Consider the following 12495-nt stretch of genomic DNA (forward strand, 5'->3'; position numbering starts at 1 on the left):
AATCCAAAGCAGGCTCCAGGCTCTGAGCTGTCAGCACAGTACCGGTGTAGGGCTCGAACCCACGAACCACGAGACCATGAGCTGAGCCGAAGCCAGATGCTTAACCGACTGAGCCCCCCAGGCACCCCACACCATATATCTTTATATGTGTGTTGCATCATGATATGAAATTTACTCCTCACTGTAGACCGTGGTCAAAACATCTGAAAGCCACTGGCTCAGAAGGAGACCTGGAAGACACAGAGAAGTAACCAGAAAGTTATGGTACAGTGTGATTGCTGTGAGGGTGAAAAAGCTACAGACTTAGAGACAGAAGAGGCACTTAAGACAGCCTTGGGGTATCAGCGAGGGCTTCTTGGAAGAAATGACATCTAAGCAGTGACCTGAAGGACAACTAGGAGTTAGCCAGGGAAAGAAGAGAAAAGATGGTCACGGCATGTGCAAAGGTCCTGGGGCAAAAGTAAGTAAGGCCTTTGGGAGAAAGTACAAGGGGTTCGGAGTTTAGAATGAGGTGAGGCTTCTTTAAACTACTTCTTTCCTTACTCCCCATCACATTACTCTTCCATTTTCATGGAGCAATTATCAGTTACTTGATTATCTCATTTATTTATTTACGTTTATTACACCTCCTCCAACGCATTTGAAAAAGTAAATTCCATGTCAGGGGACACCTGCCTTGTTTATAACCACGGCTTTTGCTTATAACAGCCACTCAGCTCTTACTACAGGAGTTTCAGGAACATATCCCTGCTAGATTGGAGGGACGAACGGACCCTGGGAGGGTTAAGACTTGAGGAGACCCACCCACTGGGAGGCTTTGGTAAAAACGCGGGCAAGAGATTATGGTGCCTTCGATGTTGGGGACAAGCAGATGGACGTTAGGGCTAATGAGGAGCCGGGTAGGATCAGCGAACAGATACTGGGGCCAAGAAATGAAGGGTGCTGGTGGCTCCCAGCTGGGGCAGCGAGACAGACACAAGAGCCACCTGCTCGTGGCAGCACAGCCATGGACGTGAGGAGTGGAGTTAAGTAGGTAGAAGGGGGTCGGAGAGAAAGGCGAGGAGTTCAGGAGGCTCTGTGAAACGTGAGCCCTCTGTGGGCCTCCTCGTGACTCCGGAGGCAGCTGACAGGGTGACGGGGGCGGGGGTCACACAGCCAGGGGTGGGGGACAGCGTCCGGAGAGAGCGAGGTGCCTTCTCAGCAGAATCCTGGTGCAGGACAGGACAAGGAGGAAGAGGGGCCGGCAGGGGCATGACAAGTCCTGAGGGCGGCAGAAAACCGGGAGAGGCCATAAACAGAGAGAGGGTGGTCAGCTGCCTCAGATGCTGACACAGGGTGTGTCAGGGAAGATAAGGTGATTAAGTGTCCCCTGGACGCCGGACCGGACACGGGAGCATTCGATAGAGTGGCGGGTGCAGACTGGAAGGGGCAGGGAAGGGGGGGTGCGAATTAGAGGCAACCCTAAGAAGAAAATTCAAAGGACCCTTAATCCCAGCACCCGGGGACAGCCACTGTCACCGTGTCGGTGTGTTCACAGCCTCTGCACATCCTTTTTTTTTTTTTTTTTTTTTAAGTTTATTTATTTATTTTGAGAGAGAGAGAGAATCCCAAGCAGGCTCCACACTGTCAGCGCAGAGCCCGATGCGGGTCCTGAGCTCACGAACCGCGAGACCGTGACCTGGGCCAACGTCGAGGCAGCTGTTTAACCGACCGCGCCACCCAGGCGACCCCCTCCGTGCATCTTTTTACAAAACTTTAATAACCCAGGTGGACACAGTGTCAACCAGCCTGCTTTTTTTCATATAACATGTGACCCAACGGATGTCCGCGTCCTCATGCATTCTCTCTTCATCGATGGCTCACGCTGATCTACTTTATGAACGCGACATACCCAGGCCCACATTGGGGACAGTTGGGACATTCCTGATTTTTCTCTGTGACAAATGAAATAGGAAGTAGAGAGTGTCCCGGGACACAAAATAGCCTGAGCCTGGCTGGTGGGTGGGGGATGGCTTTGCGCGGAGTCTCTGGCCGAGGACCGAGGAAGGGAAGTCCGTATCAGGGGGGAAGGAAGGCAACAGGGATCTGTGTAGGGCGCGAGTCCCAACCCAGCCTGCTGGACTCCGGAAACAAGAGCTACCAGCACAAACAGGACAGCGCCTGATCTCAGGACACAAAGTCACCCACAGAGGGAGCTCCTCCCCCTTCTCAGGGGACACGGTGTGGCTCTGAGGGGGGAGGACATTGAAAACCCCAAAGAACCCAGAAGAATGGCGCTGGCGGCCGGACGACCGGAGGGTTTGGGAGCTGTCACTTTGCACTGGGAACATCGCCCAGGAGGGACAGGAGGCACCACGATGCGGGTACCCGCCTGCTCGGGAGGTCATGGCTTTAGTCTCCCAAGTGTTTGGAGAGTCTCCTGCTGTCTTTCTCTCATTGATTTCCAGTTTGCGTACCTTGTGGTCAGAGAGCACACCCTGTGTGATTCCAGAGCCTGGTCTCGGGGCCCGGGAGAGGGTCCGTCTTGTATATGTCCCGTGGGCGCTTGACAAAAACGTGAAGCTTGCTGTTGTTGGGTGAAAGGTGTCAGCTGTCAGCCGACGGTGTGGTTGGCTTCTCTAGCCTTGCTGACTTTCTTCTGCCTGGTCGCTCAGTCAGTGGCTGGAGGTAGGTCATGGGTCCCGGGCTTAGACAAACCCGGTCTGAACCCAGGCAGATTCAGACCCGGAACCCTGGAGAATCTCGTCTGAGAGCCACGCTCTGTTGGCCTGGCACGGAAAACACAAAGAGGCAATACGCACGCAGGGCTTAGTCGAGTCGGACTGTGTTCTAAGCGCTTTATTTACATATGTGAGTAAATAAGTTTCATCCTCATAACAAACCTGGAGGTCAGGTGTTCTTAGTATCCCCCATTTTATTTATTTAAAAAAAAATTTTTTTAACGTTTTATTTATTTTTGAGACAGGGAGAGACAGAGCATGAACAGGGGAGGGGCAGAGAGAGGGAGACACAGAATCGGAAACAGGCTCCAGGCTCTGAGCTGTCAGCACAGAGCCCGACGCGGGGCTCGAACTCACGGACGGCGAGATCATGACCTGAGCCGAAGTCGGCCACCCAACCAACTGAACCACCCAGGCGCCCCTACCCCATTTTACAGATGAGAAGACTGAGGCACGGGGAGGTTAAGTCAGGTCACCAAGGTCAGTAGGGAAGCCTGGAAACAATATGTGCTTGTAACCTCTTGGGAAACTGCTTCTTGGAAAACAACACAACTTCCCGGAACAGATAACTTTTCCGGAGGGCTTACTTTTGAAAGGCTTTTATTTCCCTTTCGTGATTGGCCATGAACAGAATCACAAACATGTCTGCCGAGTTTTCTGTGAAATTCACGGAGAGATTTAAGCGGTGGGGGGGGGGGGGGGCGGGAAGCTCCTGGAAATGGATCAGCGAGCTTCTAGAAAGATCACTAAACTCCACCTGATGCCGCCGGCCTCACCACTGTTTGTTTGTTTGTTTTTAATGTTTATTTATTTTTGAAAGACAGAGTGTGAGCAGGGGAGGGACAGAGAGAGAGGGGGACACAGAATTCGAAGCAGGCTCCAGGCTCTGAGCTGTCAGCACAGAGCCTGACACGGGGCTTGAACTCATGAACTGTGAGATCATGACCTGGGCGGAAGTCGGACCCTTAACCGACTGAGCCACCCAGGCGCCCCGGGCAAGTCCTGACTTCATGTGCCTCAGGTATAAAATGCAAACTCGTCTTTGAAGACTTCTTACTATGGAGAAAAGAAGTAAATATCTCGTTAATAACATTTTATATTGATTACATGGTTAAATAACAACAGTTTAGATATATTAGGTTAGTTAAAATATCGCCTTATTGGCGCCTGGGTGGCTCAGTCGGTTAAGCGTCTGACTTCAGCTCAGGTCATGATCTCACAGCCCGTTAAGTTCAAGCCCCGCGTCGGGCTCTGTGCTGACAGCTCAGAGCCTGGAGCCTGCTTCGGATTCTGTGTCTCCCTCTCTCTCTGACCCTCCCCCAATCGCGCTCTGTCTCTCAAAAATAATAAATAAATGTTAAAATAAAAAAGGGGGGCACCTGAGTGGCTCAGTTGGTTGAGAGTCCAACTTCGGCTCAGGTCGTGATTGTGCAGTTCGTGAGTTCGAGCCCCATGTTAGGCCCTGTGCCGACAGCTCAGAGCCCGGAGCCTGCTTCGGATTCTGTGTGTGTCTCTCTCTGTGTCTCTCCCCCACTCATGCTCTGTCTCTCTGTCTCTCTCTCTCTCAAAAATGAATAAACATTCAAAAATAATAAAAACATAAAATAAAAATTAAAAACCTTCTGGGGTGCCAGGTTGGCTCAGTCAGTTGAACGTCTGACTCGGTTTTGGCTCAGGCCGTTATCTCACGGTTTGTGAGTTCGACCCCCGAGTCAGGCTCTGTGCTGACAGCACAGAGCCTGCTTGAGATTCTCTCTCTCTCTCTCTCTCTCTCTCTCTCTGCCCCTCCCTGCTTGCGTTTGCTCCCTCTCTCTCAAAATAAATAAATAAACATGAATGAAAATAAAATACCTTCTTAAAAAAAAAAAAAAAGACAAGCCTCAGGGGTCAGAGGCCTGAGTTAGCATCCCGGCTCCCACTTACTGGCTTCACGATCTTGGACAAGTTACCCTCTCTGCATCTGTTTGCCCACCTGCAGAAAGGGGACAGCAATAAGACTGTCATGAGCACGAGGCAGATCACTAAACCTAGATGCTTACGAGGTCTTTGGCACAGAGGCTTCCACAGATGCTGCACATTGTCATTACTAGCCCAGCAAAGTGGCAGAGAGGACAAGCCCAGGACGGAATCCACAACTGAGACGAACCCTCCACTTTCCCAGAGACGCCGTCTAACCCTGTTGGCCACCCGCCACCCCCCGAAGTCCGCGTTTGCCAGGGCTTATCCCCGAGTGACGCCCTCCTACCTCCCCCCATCGTGCCTCAAACCATCAGACTGTTTCTCAGCTGCCCTCTTGCTCTCATGGCAACTTGGCTCTGCTCCGAACTGAGTCCTCGAAGGGACGGTGGTCTCTCCCACATGGCTCGCATCCTGAGGTGAGGCACGTGTCTTTCGGCCTCCCTGCTGCTGCTTCCACTCTGAGGTCTCTCGCCACCCCCCCCCCCCCCACCGCCACCTTACTTGCAAAACCCCAAGCGCGACTGGACCAAGCCCCACCGACGGGGACACTGTGCCCGAGCTCCCCAGCACGGCTGGGGGCGGCTGGTCTCGCCGTGAGTCCCCAGCGGTGAAGCACCCAGAGGCTCTCAGCCCTGCCCTCCTGGGTTCTCTGGACGGACGACTGCGCGCCGCCTCGCTCCCCAGAGGGCAGCACTTTGTCGCCACCCTCGGCCAGCCACCCCGGTTCTTCCCTTTCCAGAGAGGCCACTGCTCATCTTTCCCCTGGGACTTCTCACCATGACCGCTCCCTGCAAATTCCTCTCTGTTTGTTTCTTGGTCTTTCGTGTTGAATTTGCCCCTTGGGTGCCTTGGTCACCTCTGTCCCCCCCCCCCCGCCGTTCCCGTCCCCACCACTCCGATGGAGGCGCCCTGGTTGAAATGCGGGGGGGGGCGCATTTCACGAAGCTGCCCGCCCTCCTTGGAACTCGGCCTTGGCCTCCAGGACTCACACTGCCCTGGTCTTCCCCAGGCCTCGCCAGGCGACCCTCTCCTGGCCCCTCCACCTCTGGCCCGCCTCCTATTCTCTCGCCTCTTTTCTCGGCCACCCTCCCTCTCCCAGCCCTGCCCCACTCCTGCCTCCCCCCCCCGCCCCCCCCCCCCCGCCTTCTCACGTTGGTAATGGCAGCCCCATCCCATCACCAACTCCAGATCTCGGGGTCAGCTCCCTCTTCACCTCATCTGCTCTCCCCTGGCTCGCCAAGCTCGGACCACTCCGCCCCTGTGCTGCGCCTGCCACGGCCCACGCTCGTCCCCAGGGCCTTTGCACATGCTGTTGGCGGCACCCCACACTCTCCCTGCCAAACCTCCCTTCTTTCCTGGTCGCCCCTGCCTCAGAAAGCCCTTCCTGGGCCCCCGGAATGAGAGCAGTCCTCAACAGCTGTGACTTCAGCGCCTAAACTCCTATTTTTCTGCACGATTCATTGCTACCGAAGGCTGTGCATTCATTGGCTTACGTGCTTACTGTTTGCCCCTCCCAACTGAACCCCCAGCATGTTCAGCAGTGCCTGGTATCAGGGCGCCCGCGTGGCTCAGTCGGTTAAGCGTCCGACTTCCCTCAAGTCATGATCTCACAGTTTGTGAGTTCGAGCCCCGCGTCGGGCTCTGTGCCCACAGCTCAGAGCCTGGAACCTGCTTCGGATTCTGTGTCTCCCTCGCTCTCTGCCCCTCCCCTGCTTGCATTCTGTTTCTCTCTGTCTCAAAAATAAACAAACATTAAAAACATTTTTGTTTTTTACATCTCGGCACTTCCCCTCTGCCTACGTCATCAGGCCTGTGGATGACGCACCAGACCAATCACAAGCACAGGAGTTAGAGTCTGACAGGCCCGCGTTCAAGTCCCGGCTTGAGTGGTCCCAGCTGTGTGGTCTTAGGCAAGTTACTCAGCTTCTCTGAGCCACGTAGACTCATTCTGCAAACATGTGCCGAGTGCCTACTTTACAACGGGGTCACCTTGCTACGCCTGTCCTAAGGATTATATAAGATAACGTAGGCCATGTCTCTAGAACCAAGCCCGGCTAATTATGATTAAGTACTCAATCATCTGGTGCTGTTTATCCTTCACGTTTCGTCATGATACGGTCTCAGAGTCTATTTATAATCATGCGTGTTTACAATCTGGATTTTCTCATTGGTCAAAAACTATTTAGGGCCAGGGCACCCGGCTGACTCAGTCTCTGGAGTGTTGAGACTCTTGATCTCGGGGTTGTGGGTTCTAGCACCACGTTGGGTGTAGAGATTGCTAAAAAAAAAAATAAATAAATAAATACACTTTAAAAAATTTTATTTAGGACTGCCTCGGGGTCCTAAAGGGGTTGGGTTTTGTTACAAACGCTTGGAAGTTTCCAGTTTATTGCACTGGGGGGTCAGAGAATGTGGCCAGGTCAGTTTCAGGTTTGAGGAACCTGGAATTTCTTTCAGGGTCTAATGTTGATTTGTGAATGTTTCATTGGCAGTGAAAAGGTGTGTTCTCCATTTATAAGATACAAAGGTCAACAAGGATTTGAACACAAGCCCCAGGATGGATAATTTATGACTGACCACTGCTGTATTCCTGGCATCCAGCAACAGGCCTGATGTACATCATCCAGGTTCAATAAATATTTGTTGAATGAGTGGCTAATTAATCAAGCAACCTTATTATCACTTAGATTCTCAATACCTTTGTACCTTTGCATATTTTTTTCCTTCTCCATCTGGCAAAGCCTGGTGAGTTATGTCACATCTTCCCATCCCAACCCATTACATATTTTTAAAAAGATTGTATTTTATTTATTTTCTAATAATTTTTTTTTTAGAGACAGAGCGAGTGCATGTGAGTGGGGGAAAGGCACAGAGAGAGAGAGAGAGAGAGAGAGAGAATCCCAAGTAGGCTCTGCATCATCAGTCCAGAGTCAGAAGCGGAGCTCGAACCCAGGAACAGTGAGAACATGACCTGAGCTGAAATCAACAGATGCTTCACCGACTGAGCCACCCAGGCGCCCCTAAAAAAGCATTTTTAACTTGCATTTCTTGGTGCAAAGTCGAGAGCAAAATAACATGGCAATTAATCAAGAAATTAAACTGGGGCGCCTGGGTGGCTCGGTCGGTTAAGCGTCCGACTTCGGCTCAGGTCATGATCTCACGGTCCGTGCGTTCGAGCCCCGCGTCGGGCTCTGTGCTGACAGCTCAGAGCCTGGAGCCCGTTTCCGATTCTGTGTCTCCCTCTCTCTCTCTGACCCTCCCCCATTCATGCTCTGTCTCTCTGTCTCAAAAATAAATAAACGTTAAAAAAAAAAAAAAAAGAAATTAAACACATCGCCTTCCTGCCCTCCCCAGATAATAGTGACAGAATTACAGACACAATCTGGCCCCGTGGTTCCAGTCTGTTCCAATCTGTCCCCAAGGTTGGAAGGGAGGTTTCCGCACCTGTTAGTGCCCCACTGTGGCTCCTGTAAAGTCCTATGTTGAAGTCCTAGGCTCCAGGACTTCAACATGTGGCTGTATCCAGAAGTAGGGTCTTTAAATAAGTTAAAGTGAGGTCACCACAGTGGGGCCTTACCCAAAATGACCGATGTCCTTATAAAAAGAGGAAATTGGGGCACAGACACGTACAGAGGGAAGATCACGCGAAGTCACAGGGAGAAGGAAGCCAGAGAAAGTGCACTCAGAAGCAGCCAGGCCAGGGGCGCCTGGGTGGCTTGGTTGGGCGTCCGACTTCAGCTCAGGTCGTGATCTCAAGGTTCATGAGTTTCAGCCCCGCGTTGGGCTCTGTGCTGACAGCTCGGAGCCTACAGCCTGCTTTGGATTCTGTGTCGCCCTCTCTCTCTGCCCCTCCCCTGCTTACGCTCTTTCTGTCTTTCAAAAATTAATAAATTTGTAAAAAAGAAAAAAGAAAAAGAAGCAGCCACCAGCCCCGCCAACCTCCTGATGCTGGCCTTCGGGCTTCCAGAACTGTGAGAGTAGATTTCTGCTGTTTAAGCCCCCAAGTCCGTGGTCCTTTGTTCCTCAGCCCCAGCAGATGAATACATCACCCGGAAAGGCCAGCCAGAGGGGAACCTATGGAGGGGACAGAGCATCATGTGGTCCCAGCCAGGCTGCCCCCTGCTGGGGGCTCTTCCTTGCTGCTCAGCGGTCCCTAATTAGGATGTGACCCACACCTCTCAGTAGCACTGAGCAGAGAGTGACCCTGAAATAAATGTACGGTTGACTCTTGAACAACGTGGGTTCGAACTGCGTGGGTCCGCATATACACGGGTTTTTGCAATAAATACAGTACGGTGCTGTCAATGTATTTTCTCTTCCTTATGACTTTCTTACTAACGCTCTTTTTTAGAGAGAGAAAGAGAGCACGCGTGCGCTTGCGCGAGTGGAGGAGGGGCAGAGAGACAGAGACCACCCACCCCCGCCCCCCGCAAGCCGGCTCCGCATCATCAGCACAGCCCCACGCGGGGCTCCAACCCACGACCAGGAGATCACGACCTGAGCCGAAATCGGGAGTCGGGCGCTCGACCCACTGAGCCACCCGGGCGCCCCTTCTGTTGTTTTATTGCAAGAATACAGTTTATAATATACAAAAGATGTATTCGTCGACTGCTCGTGTTCTCGGAAAGGCTTCTGGTCTATGGTAGTACATCATTCTCAAGTGGGCGGGGTGGGGGGTGGGGGAGATCAGAAGTTACACGTGGGTTTCGACTCCCCACCCCCACACCCTTGAAGGGCCAACGGCTCGCGACTTTATAAGGGGTTAAGCAGCCTTTACTGCAACGCTTAGGCGCGTCCTCTCCTGGGGGGTAACGGGGAAGAGGTTAAGGAGTCTTCCTTCCCACCTTCCGCCTCCACGGCCTTGACTCCCCCACCGCAGGAAACGAAACGCCTGTCCATTCGGTTACTGGGACCCCAAACCGAGGAACCACCTGCGATCTTTTTTTTTTTTTTTTAATTTTTATTTATTTTTCAGAGAGAGAGTGAGAGAGATTGCGAGCACCAGCAGGGAAGGGGCAGAGAGGGAGGGAGACACAGAACCCGAAGCAGGCTCCAGGCTCCGAGCTGTCAGCACACAGCCCGACACGGGGCTCGATCCCACGGACCGCGAGATCATGACCTGAGCCGAAGTCCAACACTCAACCGCCTGAGCCGCCAGGCGCCCCTGTGGTATATCTTTTCATACGCTATTTGCCACTTGTACATCCTCTTTGCTGAGGTGTCTATTTGGGTCTTTTGTCCAATTTTTTAAACCCCTTGTTCTTTTTATTTATTTTTTATTATTATTGTTGAGTTTTAAGGGATCTTTGTATATTTTGGGGAACAGTCCTTTATCAGATGTGTCTTTTCCAAGTATTTTCTCCGAGTCTGTGGCTTACCTTCCTTCTCCCTCCCTTGACAGTGTCTCTTCCAGAGCAGAAGTCGTTAATATTGATGAAGTCCAGCTTATCAATGATCCTTTTATGAATCATGCTTGAAAGTTAGTTCTACCTTTGAACGTTTGCATCACCTGAACCAACAAATTCCCCTTTTGTTCCAGCAGAGGTGGGTTTTCTGTTATTTCATGTACATTTCTTTAAAAGGGACTCTGGGCACAGCAGGCGATAAGCAGTTGACATCCTGACTACTGTTTAATGTAATTTTTGGAATTTATATATATTTTTTCGCTTTAAAAGGATTTCCTTTCTGAAACTTACATTCAGTTTCATAACTACATTGACGAAAATTATTTACAGTCACGTCAAGACTTCCCCATTTTGGAGTTTTTCTTTGACTACATCTCTTGGTGACTTAAAATGCTTTCTTTAAAAAAAAAAAAAAAAAGGAGAAGAAAGAGACACAGTGGAATTTCAAACCCAAGCCTTCTCAGAAATGCAATTCTACTGCCCTTCACACACAGAAAGTACCTTGGATATTTATACAATTAAGTCATAGTTTTGTGTGTTTTTTGTTTGTTTTTTTTGTTGTTGTTTGTTTGGGTTTTTTTGTTTTTGCTCTCAGAACTGTAGATGTTGTTCCTCTGTCTTCCAGTATTTAGTACCGCAGAGAAATCTCTAGCCAGACCACTTTTGTTTCTTTCTAGGTGACCTTTAATTCTGCCTACACGTACCCTTCAATGACATGGCTCTTCGGGATGAATCTAGTTTTTTTTTTTTTTTTAATGTAATGTTTATTTTATTTTTAAGAGAGAGAGAGATGGGGGCGCCTGAGTGGTTCAGTTGGTTAAGTGTCCGACGTCAGCTCAGGTCACGATCTCATGATCTCATGGTTCGTGGGTTCGAGTCCCACGTCAGGCTCTGTGCTGACAGCTCGGAGCCTGGAACCTGCTTCAGATTCTGTGTCTCCTTCTCTCTCTGCCCCTCCCCTGCTCATTCTCTGTCTCTCTCTCAAAAATAAAATAAAAATATTAAAAAAATTTTAAAAGAGAGAGAGCGCGCGCCATTGGGGGAGAGGCAGAGAGACAGAATCCCAAGTGCTGTCAGCACTGATCCTGACGTGGGGCTCAAACCCACGAACCGTGAGATCATGACCTGAGTCGGGTGCTTAAGGGACTGAGCCACCCAGGCGCCCCTTCAGTTTGCTTTTCACATTTTCCCCAGGACGCCATGTGCCTTTCCAGAAGCTGACCCAACCGGATCTGCGCCCAAGGCAGCCTCCTCCCGGCACAGGCCGTGAACGGTGGGTCACGGCCACCAGCTCCACAGGGTCTCCGGGAACACTTTGCTCACCCGGCATCTCCGTCCCATCAGCGTCCCTTCTGCTGCTTTAACTGCTGCTCTCTCTCCGAGTAGAGTGTTTTCTGGAGCGTGTCCCCCGCACGCCTCATCCACATGGGCCCAGTTACCGTCCAGCTCTCCAGCGGGGCTGGGCTTGGATTCTCTGGGCGCATTTGGCGGTTCTGGGCCATTCTCCCTTTTCTCCCCCAAATACATGGGGGCGCCCTCTCATCGCGGCCCTTTCTTTCTCGATACTATGCTCCCGCTTCCCAGAGAGTCCTGGCGAAAACCTTCCTGAAAATCCCATCCAAACCCTAAAGTAAATATTTCTCCAGCGTTCTCCTTTTAGTCTCCAGGATGATGACCCCTTCGCTTGGTTTGCAGAACTTTTTTCAGAATCCCTTTGGCTTTTTTTTTTTTTTAATAAATTTTTTTTTTCAACGTCTTTTATTTATTTTTGGGACAGAGAGAGACAGAGCATGAACGGGGGAGGGGCAGAGAGAGAGGGAGACACAGAATCGGAAACAGGCTCCAGGCTCCGAGCCGTCAGCCCAGAGCCTGACGCGGGGCTCGAACTCACGGACCGCGAGATCGTGACCTGAGCTGAAGTCGGACGCTTAACCGACTGAGCCAGCCAGGCGCCCCATCCCTATGATATTTTTGCCACTATTTTAGACACAGAGAATTGTATAAACGTAACATCAGGAATACCTGTAGACCACCCCTCATGGGCTTCTTTCTCTCTTTACTCACCTAAAAAGCAGACACACCTGTCAGACTCAGTGCTGATGAACCCGTAGACAGATACGTAGATTGCTCTGGATCCCACTCTGCCTGTGGGGGCAGGGCTGAGTCCCTCTCGGGGCGGGCAGTGGGAAGGCCTTCGACTGGGGGACACGATATTGCTCTGACAATGAACGTCACTTCTGGCCATAAGCTATAAAGCCCAGCACGGAAACCAGCTGTACCGAACCCGTCAAAGGAGGCTGCAGGGATGCAGGGATGGGTGGTTCGGTGGGTTAAGCGTCCAACTTTTGCTCAGGTCACGATCTCCTGGTTCATCAGTTCAAGCCCCACATCCGGCTCTCTGCTGTCAGCTC

Source organism: Panthera pardus, unplaced genomic scaffold (assembly GCF_024362965.1).
Source record: "Panthera pardus isolate Hobbes unplaced genomic scaffold, ASM2436296v1 HiC_scaffold_3, whole genome shotgun sequence".
Classification (NCBI taxonomy): Eukaryota; Metazoa; Chordata; class Mammalia; order Carnivora; family Felidae; genus Panthera; species Panthera pardus.